The following is a 13,962-nucleotide window of genomic DNA, read 5'->3' on the forward strand; positions in this document are numbered from 1 at the left end:
GGAAGGTAGGCTGGGCACGGTGGCTCATACCTGTAATCACAGCACTTTGGGAGGCTAAGGTGGGCAGATCACTTGAGGCCAGGAGTTTAAGAGCAGCCTGGCCAACATAGAGAAACCTCAACTCTATTAAAAATACAAAAATTAGCCAGGCATGGTGGTGCATGCATGTAAACCCAGCTACTTGGGAGGCTGAGGCATGAGAATCATTTGAACCCGGGAGGCAGAGGTTGCAGTGAGCTGAGATTGCGCCACTGCACTCCAGCCTGGGTGAAAGAGTGAGACTCCATATGGAAAAAAAAAAATGGGAAGGCAAAGGATAAAGGAACCTAAATGAAAATAAAGTTTCTACCCTTTACTAAAAGTGGTAAAATGTTGATACTGATACTCTATGATAAATTATATGTGTATATTTTAACACCTAAAAAACAATAAGAAAACTATACACATTGATATACTCACAAACATTGTAATGAAGTCAAATGGAGTTCTAAAACATATTCAAGTAACCCACAGCAAGGCCAGAAAAGCAAACTGAGAAACGAGAACTAGAGGGAACAAACAAAAAGCAAATAATAAAACATCAGACTTAAGCCCTAAGATACCAATAATTATGTTCTATTTAAATGGTCTAAATACATGAATTAAAAGGCAGAGGATCACAAAATGGATTAAAAAAATAACCCTCTATATGCTGTCTATATGAAACTACTCCAAATATGCTAACATAGGTAGGTGGAAAGTAAAGAGATAGAAAAAGATACACTGACAGACATTAATTTATAAAAGCAGATGTGGCTATATATTAATATCAGAAAAGTAGACTTTGGAGCAAATAAAATTACCAAGGACAAAGAGAGATGTTACATAATGATAAATGAGTCAATCTACCAAGAAGACAAAGAAATCCTAAACACGCATATACCGATAAATAGGGCATTGAAATACATGAAGTAAAATCTGATAAAACTGAAAGAGAAACAGGTAAATCCATGATTATAGTTGGAGACTTCAACACCCTCCTCTCAGCAATAGAAATACTAGATGGAAAATCAGCAGGATTATAGAACTCAACAATACCATAAAGCAACAGGACCTAAATTATAGGACATTCTACCCAATAGCATAACTCACATTCTTTTCAAATACCCATGAAACATTCACTAAGATAACCCGTATTCTGCGTCACAGAAAATTTTAACAAATATAAAAGAATTGAAACCATGCAGAGTATGTTCTCTTGAACTCCTTGCTTCAAGCAATCCTCCTGCCTCAGCCTCCCAAACTGCTGAGATTACAGGCACAAACCTCTGTGTCATGTTCTCTGATCATAATGGAGTCAAACCAGAAATCAATAACAAAGTCAACAGGGAACTCTCCAAATATTTAAAAACTAGACAACACACTTCTCATGAATACGTAGGTCAAAAAGGAAGTCTCAAAGGAAATTTTTAAAAAATACAATGAACTGAATGAAAATAAAAATATATCAAAATTTGTGGAATGGAACTAAAGCAGTGCTGACAAGAGAATTTATAGCACTAAATCCTTAATTTAGAAAGGAGGCTGCCTGTCACTTGCCACTAAAAGAAAAATTTGTAATATATTTTTTTAAATTTTTTTTAAAAAGAAGAGAAAAGGTCTTAATCAGGTAAGCTCCCACCTCAAGAGACTATAAAAAGAAGAGCAAAATTAAAAATTCAAAGCAAGTATAAGGAAAGAGACAACAGCAGAAATCAATGAAATTGAAAATAGGGACACAATAGATAAAATCAATGAAGCAAAAAGCTGTTCCTCTGAAAAGATCGGTACAGTTAATAAACCCATAGCAAGACTGACTAAGATAAAAAGAGAGAAGGCATAAGTCACTATAATAACAAATGAGACAGGGGATCTTCCTACAAATCCTGCAGCTATTGAAAGGAAAATAAAGAAATTCTATCAAGAACCCTACATACATAAAATCAACAACTTAGATGAAACGGACCAATTCCTTGAAAACTACAAACTACCAAACCTCAACCAATATGAAATTTATCATCTGAATAGTCTAATAACGATTTAAACGTTTTATAATGTAAAAGTTATTGAAAAAAGAAGGCTCCAGGTCCACATGGTTTCACTGGAAATTTTTAGCCAACATTTAAAGAACTAACACCAATTTTACACAATAGATTCTAGAATACCAAAGAAGAGAGAACACTTCTGTGCTAGGGGCCCTGAAACCATTCCCAGGCTTGACAATTCACTATGAGGATTCAGAATGCAGCAGAAAGTCACATTCTTGGCGAGAGCACACAGAATGAAATCTTCAAAGGCAAGAGGCACAAGGAATTACAGAAGAAACCGGGTATGAGCTTCCAAGAATCCTCTCCCAGTGGAGTAACAGCAGGATGTACTAATTCCTTCAGCAACAAGTTGTGACAACACGTGTGAAATGTTGTCTATCAGGGAAGTTCATCAGAAACTCAGCTCCCAGGACATTTACTGGGGGTACGCCATGTAGGCACCCTCCGCCTACCACTTACCAAAATCCCAGACTCCTAGAAGGAAAGCGAGTGTTCAACATAAACCATATTGTTTATAGTTTAGGCACAGTGAACAGTCTCATCAGTCCTGGGAATGGTGAGAGCCCTCTTCAAGTTCCAACTGCCAAGGGCCTGACATTGCATGCAGGCCTTTCAAAGGATAGTACTGAGGCCTTTCATGTTAACTCTTTTCTTCACAGCTTGAGAATTAGGAGACTTGAGTTCTGGTCCCAGCACAAACAACATTTGTACAAACAGCTTAGATATAGTTAGCCATTCTTATCAGTTCTGGGAACTCTGAGAGCTCTCCTGAAGTTCACAGATGCCTGCCAAGGGCCTGTTATGTTAACTTTTCTGTACAACTTCCCTAACTCATTTTATAAGGCCAGTGTGATCCTAATACCAAAAGCAGACAAAGACTGTAGCAAAAATCTCCCCCAAACTACAGACTTTTTATCTCTTATGGGCTTTAACACAAAAATCTGCAATAAAACATTAGCAATATAGAATCCAGCAAGGTATAAAAATAATTATATTATGGCCAAATGGGGTTTATTCCAGCTATGCAAGGTTGGTTCAAAAATCGATATTCAATCAATGTAATCTACCATATCCACAGGCTAAAGAAGAAAAATCACATGATCATATCACTTGATGCAGAAAAGGCATTTGACAAAATTCAGCATTCACTCATTATAAAAACTCTCAGCAAACTCTGAATAGAGGGATACTTTCTCAACTCAATCAAGAGCATCTACGAAAAACCTGCAACTAACATCATACTTAATGGTGAAAGAATGTTTCCCCTTAAGGAACAAGGGAAGTCTATCCACTCTCTCCACTCTTATTCAACATAGTACTGAATGTTCTAACTAGAACAAGATGGCAAGAAAAGCAAATAAAAGGCACACAGATTGGAAAGGAAGAAATAAAACTGTCCCTATTCATAGATAATGTGATTGTCTACATAGAAAATCCCAAAGAATTCTGCTGAAAAATTCCTAGAACTAGTAAGTGAGTTTAGCAAGGTCAGAAGAAACAAGATCAACACATAAAAATTAATTGCATTTCTATATACTAACAATGACCAATGAATGTGAAGACAAAAACATAATACCACTTACAACCATGACAAATAAAATGAAATACTTAGGTACATATTTAACAAAACAGCATAGGTTCTGTGTGCTGGAAACTCAAAAGTGCTGATGAAAGAAGTCAAGGAAAATCTAAATAAATTGAGAGATAAACATATCGTGTTCATGGATTGGAAGACTCAATACACAGCAGTAAATAGGTCAATTCTCCTTAAACTGCTCTATAGGCTTTGATTTGCATTTTCTTTTTAAAAAATTTTTATTTATTTATTTGTTTATTTTTAAAGACAGGGTTTCACCATGTTGATCAGGCTGGTCTTGAACTACCAACCTCAGGTGATCCGCCCACTGTGGCCTCAAAAGTGCTTGGATTACAGGCGTGAGCCACCACGCCAGGCCTGTGATCTACAGGCTTAACACAATTCCTTTCAAAATCCCAGCAAGGTTTTTGTAGATACAGAATACTCATTCTGTATCTCATTCCAAAATTCATATGGAAAGGCAAATAACCTCGAATGGCTAAAACAATTCTAAAAAAGAACGATAAAGTAGGAGGAAGTGTTCTACCCAATTTTAAGCCTTATTACATAGCTATAGTAACCAAGACTGGTATTCACAGAGGTATAGGCACATAGATCAATAGAACAGAATAGGGAACCCAGAAATAGCCCCACACAAATATGCCCAACCGATTTTTAAAAAGGTGAAAAAGCAATTCATGGAGGAAAAATAGTCCTTTCATTTGAGCCACCAGACAACCATTGGCAAAAATATGAACCTCAACCTTAGGTTCAGAGCCTATATAAAAAGTAAGTGAATCATGGACTTAAATGTAAAATATAAAACTATAACACTTATAGAAGGAAAGGTAAGAAAATATCTTCAGGATCCAGAGCTAGATGAAGATTTCTTAGACATGAAACAAAAAACATGATACATACATGCAAAAATTGATAAATTGGACATCATCAAAATTTAAAATTTGGTCTGAAAAATCTCTTAAGAAGATGAAAAGACCAGCTACAGACAGGGAAAAATATTTGCAGATCACATCTGGCAGGGGAATTATTTCTAGAATATAGTATACAGAATTCTCAAAATTTAACAGAAGGAAACAATCCAATTAGAAAATGGGCGAAATACTTGAATGGACATTTCACCAAAGAGGTTATACAGATGGCAAATAAGCACATGAAAAGATGCTCAACATCATTAGCCATTAAGGAAATGCAATTTATAACAACAATGAGATATATCACTACACATCTATTAGAATGGCTAAAAGAAAAAGATAGTGATAATACCAAATGCTGACAAAGATGTGGGGAAACTAGATCTCTCATACATTACTGGTGGTAATATAAAATGCTATAGTCTAGAAAAGTTTGGCATTGTCTTATAACACTAAATATACACTTATCATCTGACCCAGCAATTGCACTCCTGGGCACTTGTCACAGAGAAATGAAAACTTAGGTTTACCCAAAAACTTCTACATTAATGCTCATAGCAGTTCTATTCTTAATAGGCAAACATTGGAAACAACTCAAATGACTTTCAATGCATTAATAAACAAACTGTGGTACATCCATACTATAGAATACTACTCAGTAATAAAAAGCAATGAATTATTGAGACATGCAACAAATGAACACATCTCAAGAAAATTATGCTGAGTGAAGAAAAGCTGATTTCAAAAGGTATGATTCCATTTATGTAATATTCTTGAAATCACAAAATTATAGAGATAGAGAACGTTAGGGGTTGCCAGAAATTATAGTAGGAGAAGCGGTGACTGTGACGACAAAATGTAGCAGGAGGAATCTTTGTGATAGAGAAAAAGTTGATTGTGGTGATTACACAAATTTAAATGTGTTAAAATTGCACAGAACTATATACACAGACTCAGAAATCAGTGCATGTAAAACTGATGAAATTTGGATAAGGTCTGTGGATTGTATTAGTGTCAATATCTTGGTTTTGATATTGTATTATAGTTATCTATTACCATTGGGGAAAACTGGATGAAGGGGTACATGGAACCACTCTGTAAATTTTTTTTTTACAACTTCTGGCGAATCCGTAATTATTTTACAATGAGGTAAGTCTGAAGGACTATGAATATTTTAGAACTCACACATTTCTATATTACGGAATATAACTACGTCTTTAATATGGAAAACAGACAAAATACAGAAGAGCCTACATTATCGTTCACCATAGAAATGTAAATGAAAATAGGCCAGCACGGTAGCTCACGCCTGTAATCCCAGCATTTTGGGAGGCCCATGTAGGCAGATAGCTTGAGCTTAAAAGTTCAAGACCAGCCTGAGCAACATAGTGAAACCCTCTCTACCATAAATAAATAAATAAGCCGGGCCATAGTGGCATGCGCCTGTAGTCCCAGCTACTTGGGAGGCTGAGTTGGGAGAATCACTTGAGCCCGGGATGCGGAGGTTGCAGGGAGCTAAGAGGTTGCAGTGAGCCGAGATCGAGCCACTGCATTCAGACCTGGCAACAGAAGGAGACTGACTCGAAAAAAAAAAAAGAAAGAAAGAGAATGACTATGAGTTCATCATAGCTGCATATAGTACGTTTCCAAACGCAGAGAGGTAAACCAAAAAGGTTTGTTGCTTAAGCATCCATATTAGGATTCAACCAAAGGGTCAGAACCAGTAGAAAATCATAAACACACACACACACACACACACACACACACACACACACACACACGGCGCCCAGCCTGCCAGAAGAATGCGTGGTGGAAATATATATATATATGTATACACACACACACATATATACATTCTCTGTTCATTCATTCCTTCAAAGCTATTGTCTTAGACGATTGTAGTGGTGGCTAAGTAAATCTAAAATCTGTAGGGCAGGCAGTCAGGAAGGGAAGATCAGGAGCAGGCTGGAACCAATGGACACCGGCCAAAGGTGTCATCCATCCACAGGCGAAATTCTTTTTCTCTGACCTACTCAGCACCCTCAGTCCTGATTGAAAGGCTTTCCAACTGATTCCGTCAGGCCCACGTAGATTATCCAGGATTATCTCCCTAACTTTAAGTCAACTGATTAGGAGCTTTAATTACATCAGCAAAATACCTCTAGAACACCTAGATTGGCATTCAATTGAATAACTGTGGGCTATAGCCTAACCAGTGGACACATGGAAAAAGCCACACAACATCACAAACCACCTGTGCTGGCAACTGAATAAACGAATTCTGTTAATAGCGACCTTGGCTTTATTATTACAGGTAATTCAAGCACAAGCGACATAAATCAATAGCGGCCGCGAGTTGATGTATGAGAGTCCCACTTTGGAACTTCAGAGTTGGAAGGGGCCATGAAAAGCTTAGTCTGTATTTCAGCACAGCCGAGGCAACTGCACCTCGTCCTCTCTAGCGCTCGGCGGGGCTGGGGCGTCTCGGCAGTGGCGCGCCCAGCTGGACCGGAGGGGAGCCCACCTGGAACCCTGCTCCGCGGGTGCGGGAGCTGCGAGTGGGCGGGGCGTCGAGGCGGCGGGTGGCGACGGCGCTCAGCCCGCCAGAAGAACGCGCGGCGGGCAGACGGCTGGGAGCCGCTCCGGTAGGGCGAGCGCGGCCGGCGGTGGGTGGGAGGAGAGGTTGGGGGAGGAAGGAAAGGGAAGAGGCGGAGCGTGGGAGCGCACAGTGTCAGGAATACAATAGTGCTCCGCGCCGCCTCAGCCGCCGCCGCCGCCCAACCGCCTGCCCAGCGCTGAGGCCTGACGGGCCGGGCGGACCAGGGCCGAGGGCGGGAGCTGAGGCGTGGGGGGCGGCCCCGGCGGGGGGCGGGGGCGAGGAGGGGATTAAGGGGCAGGTGCGAGGGAGGGAAGAGAAGAAAGCGAGCGGTTAGGGGGGCGGTTACCACTCTGACTGGACTCGCCCGGCACATTGCCGGGCCGCGGCGTGGAGCCGTGCAGGAGCCGCGAGCCAGCTGCACTAAGGTAGGCGCCGCGGAGGCCGGACGCGGCGCGGGCGAGGGTGGGGGCGTCGCGCCGGGTGGGCGGCGGGAGCGGCGGCCTCCGGGAGTGGAAGCGGGCGGCGCGGAGCGCACAGTCCCGGCCCGGCCTCGCCGCGCTTCGGGTCGCTCTGGTTCCACATCGTGGTCGCCTCCGGCGTCCCCGGCGCCTTGGGGCCGAGAGCGTGTGTGGGCTGAGGTAAAGTGCCTAGTGGCCCCTCTGCCGGCCCGGGCAGTGCCTGGTGGCGGGGGGCGGGGGCGGACGCGCGAGCTCGGCTGCAGCTCCCGGCTACACCGGGCAGGAATTGAGCGCCATAACTGTTGCGGCTCTTTCCTCCGGTGCCCCCTCCTGGCGCCCCCTCCTCTGTCCCTGCCCTTTGCCTGGGTCCGGGGCTGACGGGGCCAGACCCGAGGCGGGAGGACCTGCTCTGTCTGCCGCCAGGGGTCGGATGCTCTAGGGAGCGAGGGCGCGCCCTGGCTGTTTCAGATGTTGGGGGGCGGAAAGAACCGAGTGCCTGGAGAGGGGAGGACGAGCGGTGCTGGGAGCGGCGAGGTAACCCGGGAAGCCCGGGGTGCTCACCCGGCGGGAGCGGGAGCGCGGGCGCCCCGCGGGCCGGCGAACTTTCCCTCCCGCTGGCGTCATTGTTCGAACTGCAGGTCCGTGGCCGCCGAGCGCCCGGCGGTCCCGGGGTGGGAAAATCGTGAGGGTTTGCTAGTTTTTCGGGAAATTTTCCCACCGTTGGGCACGGCAAAGTTAACTTTTCTCCAGCTTTCGAGTTCGTTTTATTCCCTCCTCCCCGGGGGCCGTAGATTTTTTTTTTTTTTTTTTTTTTTTTTTGATAGCCTTCAGTCTTTTCTCCCGCTTTTCAGAGCAGAGCCAGTGGTTCGGTGGAGTCTGGCTTTAAATTGCACAGGGCAGCCTGAGTTTATTATTTGTGGGGAGGGAGTGGCGGGATCTCGAGTGAGTGGCCACAATGGTGGTATGTTGGAGGCATGTTTCAAAGTTTTTATCGCTGTGCAGCCCTGGGACATATGTAGCTACTAGGGGATTTGGCAAGAAACTTGTTTGGCCGCTTCTCCGACTTTGAGTTGCAAGGAAATCCGTGGCCTCAGATGTGCGCGAGTTGTTTGTGTGTGTGTGTGCGTGTGCGCTCCGTGAGATGCGTTTATCTATGAGGATGAGATTGCTCCCTCCCGCCGTCTGATTGTGTAAGAAGTCAAAACCGTGTGGAAGGTGATTCCAGTGGTAGCCTGGAGGGAAAGGCGACCTCATTCCCTGTGTTCGGTCTGATAAAGTGAACTGCTGCTCTCTAAACTTAGGAAGTAATGAAAAGTAATTTAGGTAAAAACTGGTTGCACAACATCTTTGCTTAGTTTAAGCAACCCAGAATCCACTTTCCCAGACCGGTTCGCCTCTTTAATACTTTCCCTGCAGCCACTTCTTGTCAGTCTAGGCTGGGAGCCGGTAAGAGTGGGGCTGAGAGAGGAGAGGAGTCGGTCTGAACAAAGCATTGTGCTTTTACTTAGTTTAATACTTCCAAAACATCTGTAGACAATGGGAATGTGGATCCCGGCCTCTGCACCCTTTGAGTGATGTGGTTCTCATGCTTTTGTAGCATCATGTGATTACTGTTCGGATAAGTGAAAATAGATTTTTTCTTCTTTTTCGTTTAACCTAGGAGTATTCTACCTTCATAACATCATTTTCTCTTTCATTTAAAGTGAGCTCTGAGCTTAAATACTTAAACTGTAAAAGGATAATACCCTCTCTTCAAGGATTACCTGAGATCTCTGAGAAGTGTTTCAGTGCCCAGCATGTATTCAACTCTCAATCGATGTTAACCCACCATCATTGCCACCTTTTCTGCAGTTGTGCTCTTCTTTACGCTTTTGTTTGCTAGAGAATAGCTTTTAACCCAGTATTGTTGCCTTGCATTTTCTGTTCAGTCAATTCTGGAATACTCAGGGGTACAAGTCTGGCTCTAGAATTCACACTTTCTCTCTCCCCTCTTCTCTGAGTCATATTGCTTGCCCTCGGCAATGCGATGTGAATCTGGTTACAGGAAGAAAAAAGTAGAAAAAGGCTTTCCACTCCTCCCTGAAGTGTTTGTGACCCACCTTTAGGACCATAAGAGAGATTCCCAGGAGCAAGACAGGTGATGGTGCAGGGCTGGCATCATAGCTGAGAAGTGTGGGTTGGTGAAAGTTAAAGAAGAAAGGGTGTTGAATTGTAGGTTTAATATGGTCCTCTCCTTTAATAATGCTTGTCTTTTCCCTCTCTTGTATTCCACCAACTATAGCAACTATTTTTTTTTTCCTAACCTACACAAAGCATCTTCTTTCTGCCCACAACTTTGAGGTCTGGCTGGAACTAGGCAAGTGTTTTGGAGGAGGTGGGGGAGGTAGGAGGCATCAGGTGTTAGTAAAGACATGGCATTATGGAGGGCTCTTACAAACCTTGATCAGAGACAGAGACAGTCCAAAAATGAAGTTGAACATTATCATGGGACATAATGCACCAACCTCCTCATGCAGCTTACACAAAAGGAGCCGAGAAGATAGAGGTAATATGCTGTCTCACATTAAGAAAATCTCTCATTGAGGTATAATTTACTATGATCTTGACTTGCTCCACAATATAGGTGAGGAGTGTTGGGTGACACCCATCTGGCACTCTCCTAACATGGGGACACTTAAATGGCTCACAGGTTTCTGTTGTTCCAGTTACAGTGGCTGGGAAAGCTGAAGCATTCTGGTTTGTGTGGTGGGGAGGATCTAGGATGAATGGGTAGAAGTGATGAAAGAATAAACGGGTACTAGAAAGTAAGTGGTCATTACAGACCAAATAACTACCACTTTGAGTTTTCTGTTTTCTGGAATCTTTGTGACTCCCCCATGGTTATTTTTGCCTTCTTCCATAGACAATAGCAGAAAGCTCTTACCATCAGAACTGCCTCTGTGCTTTTCTTGGGAGAAAGTAAGAAAAAAAAAAGGTCCCAGGAAAAACTTGCCTGATTTCATAGCGAGGCTTGGGAAAAGGAAGGTAAGAACTTAGAAGGCAGCCGACTGAGGAAAGTAAAGGTCCTGGTGTGGGGAAATAGTACGGGGGCTTTGACACCTATGAGCTCATCAGTACTTTACAAGCAGCAAGTAATTTAATCTTTGCCACAACCCAGGAACCATGGCTGTGCCTTGCTACCCAAGGAGCTACTTTTCCCTTGGCATTGGCTGATGGTCAAGGAAACCCGAGCCTAGAATGTGCTTTTTTTTTGAGACAGCTGACAAGAAAATATGATACCAGCATGGCCAATACACTAGACTTTGTGTGTTGGAATCTTCTGAGACACATTCTTTTCTAGATTTTAAAAATTTATTTTGATAATTATGAAATGTTGCAAGAATAGTACAAAGAACTCACTATATTCCCAATTGTTAAGAGTTTGCTCTCATTTGCTTTATCACTTGTTCTTTTTCTTTTTCCAAACCATTTGTTAGTAATCACTGAGATGTATTATTTGTTCTTTCTTTCAAACCATTTGTTAGTAATCACTGAGAGATTGCTACTTATCAAGGGCATTCTGTCCAGAACAGTGGCTCGGGTGCAGCCATTGGGTATAGCAGAACAGTGGTGGTGAGGCAGGGCCCCAGAGGCAGAGCAAAGTATACCTATAGCTGTGAAGCACACATTTGTAAACTGTGTAGAATCTCTAGGACTAGATTTAGAAATCATTATCAGTTGTAAAAGTGGTTAAGATAAACCCCACTTTTCTCACGATTCTTGTCAAGTTTGTTCTTAACTATGCCAAACTTGAATATTGTTAATGAAAATTCACTCCACTCACCAACTTTGCAGCAATAATATATTCTCCAACATTTTCATTTAATTCATTCAGCAAACATGTATTGAATACCTTCTGTTTGCTAGGGGTATAAGAGATGAAAGATAATCATCCCCTTTACAGCTCAACTTCCAGTGGAAAGGAATTAAGTCATCTTCTCACAGTCAGGGGGACAAGGGCTCTGCTGAAGGGGTTCACAGGGAGTGAGGGGAGCACCATCCTGGTTAAGGATCTGAGGAGTAGATCTCTGGGAGTCATTTGGGATGGATGTAACTACGAAGATCTATCTTCTCTGAGGCCTACTCTTAAATGACAAGGTTCATGAGTTAGGGAAGCCTTTGGTGTTATATACCAAAACGAGTTCAGGCCAACCAACTTGGATTCAATCCTAGCTCTACTACTTGCTCTTGGCCATTTACTTCTCCATGCCTCAATTTCTTTGACAAACCATATCTCTGAGGGTAGTAGTGAGAATTAATTGATGCTCTGTAAACATTCATTCCATCGTACTCTACAAAAATGCAATAAATGGGGAAATTGCATGAAAAGTAATCATGCAATGGTATTAAGGTGGGATCCAAGAGGGGGTGTTTCTGTTTTTTCAGCAAGTAAATATCTAATTGCAGTGAGAGCTATGATGGAGATTACCATCTAGGATAATAACAATAGCAGCAATGATTTCTTAAACATTTCTTGTGTGCCGAGTACAGTGCTAAGTGCTTAACTAACAGAGGATCTCTCTCTGAGGTGTGAAGGTGAAGCAATGGTAACTTGCCCAAGCTCACACAGCAAGTATGAGGTAGAATGCCCCTGTGAGGGAGACCAGCATGGTGCCCTGAGCCTTGAGAATGAGCAGGAATAAGCAAAGTATAGGTTAGAGAGAAGGGATTGCCGGGCAGGGATAGCAGCAGGTATTGTGAGGGCACTGGGTGGGAGAGAGATGTGGAAAGGATCCACAGAGGTTTGGCTAGGACCTGGGGAAAGAGAGAAGAGGTAGGCAGGGGAAGATTGACAGGGCCTTACGGGACCTCATTAAGAAGCTTGTGTTTTATGAGGTTGCTGGGAGGTGTTTTCTCTCTCTCTCTCTCTCTCTCTCTCTCTTTCTCTCTCTCTCTCTCTCTCTCTCTCTCTCTCTCTCTCTCTCTCTCTCTCTCTCTCTCTCCGTCTCTGTCTTTCTCTCTGTCTCTGTGTGTGTATGTGTGTGTGTGTGCGCGCGCGTGTGTTTAATTCAGAAAAGCATATAGTGAGTCCTAAACAAAAATAGTTTAAGAAAGTCATTTCCCCTTCAGTGTCCCACCTTGTGATCCAATAGAGGCAATATCTTTGGACCAAATGTGTAGGTCTTAAACAGTTTTTATTGACTACCATTAACATGGCTAAAAAGAGTTGCTATGATGCTGGAAGAAGCTGTTCCTTCAGAATGCTTCTAGAAGGAGGTTTAATTAGGCTCATATAGCTGATGCTTTTTAGGCTGCATTAAGGGAGCTCTTTCAGCTTATACCGATCCCTGTCACATGGGGAAAAAGTAGAATTGAGAGAAAATGTAATTCCTGGAAACCTGAGTTGTTGTTCAGTGTTAGAAATGGAACTGTCGAGTATAAGACTTTGGTTTAAATATATCATGATAAAGATACTTCAGTGACTAAATGGAAATTTTTTATGTTTTTTGTTTTTTGCATGTGTGTGCCATCTGTGATGGCAGACAGCACATTTGTTAGAATCTGGGAAGACTTAAGTATTTTTTCAATACTTATATATTTATTTATTCTCATACAGGTACTGGAAGTTTTTCTGTTTGAAACTATTTCTTATCTACAGAGTAAACCTCACAGAAGGAAAACCAGTGTTGTATTCCCCTTCCCATACGTACTAGGCCACAAACATATTTACTTTTAAGTAGCCTGTGTCAATTAGCTTTTTGGGGGAGGGTGGTTAGCTGGTGGCTAGATGATCTGGGATAGCCCTGCTTACACATCTGCTGGTTGGCAGGCTGGTTGGTCTAGGAGCCCCTAAGCTGGGATGGTTTCTCTCCACTCTATGTGGTCTGCCCTCCAGCTGGCTAGCCTGGACTTATTAACATGGTGGTCTCAAAGTCATGAAGAGTAGCAAGTGAGAGCAAGCACCAGTGCACAAGCACTTTTCAAATGTTTGCTGTGTCACATTTGTTATTGTCCCATAAGCTAAAGTGGGGAAGTGCTTCTGTGGCCAAGTCCAGGGTCATTGTGGGAGGTGACCATTCAAAGGTGTGGATACAGGGAGATGTTAAAAAATTTGGGGCCATTACTGCAATAATTCATAATAATTAATAATGTAAGCTCTTAATTTTTGATAAATCTTTGTTAAACACCCATTTCTGAATGTAGTGTATTCTAGAGACTAAGTAATGCGATTGTGCCATTAGTAACACCTCTTCCACCAACTGGAATGGAGTGATGGTTTTTCTAGGAAGAAGCCAAAGGGAGACAGTGTGGTTTTGGACGCAGATATTCTTGTGAGTGGCTTAACTGCTTT

At 42.6% G+C, this 13,962-nt stretch overlaps 1 protein-coding gene across 4 annotated transcripts in view; it reads left to right on the forward strand.

Annotated features, from left to right (window-relative positions):
* Window positions 1-7,179: 7,179 nt before the first annotated feature.
* JADE3 (jade family PHD finger 3) overlaps window positions 7,180-13,962 on the forward strand; it is a 160,422-nt gene continuing 153,639 nt past the window's right edge. For 2 of the 4 annotated variants that reach the window (XM_035287811.2, XM_035287812.3), the window contains exon 1: window positions 7,180-7,219. The gene's annotated coding sequence lies outside the window, so the exon portion shown is untranslated. Of the gene's footprint in view, window positions 7,220-7,299; window positions 7,599-13,962 lie in introns of those variants that run through there. The other 2 variants (XM_035287809.3, XM_035287808.2) reach the window with 2 other exon arrangements.

Source organism: Callithrix jacchus, chromosome X, assembly GCF_049354715.1.
Source record: "Callithrix jacchus isolate 240 chromosome X, calJac240_pri, whole genome shotgun sequence".
NCBI lineage: Eukaryota > Metazoa > Chordata > Mammalia > Primates > Cebidae > Callithrix > Callithrix jacchus.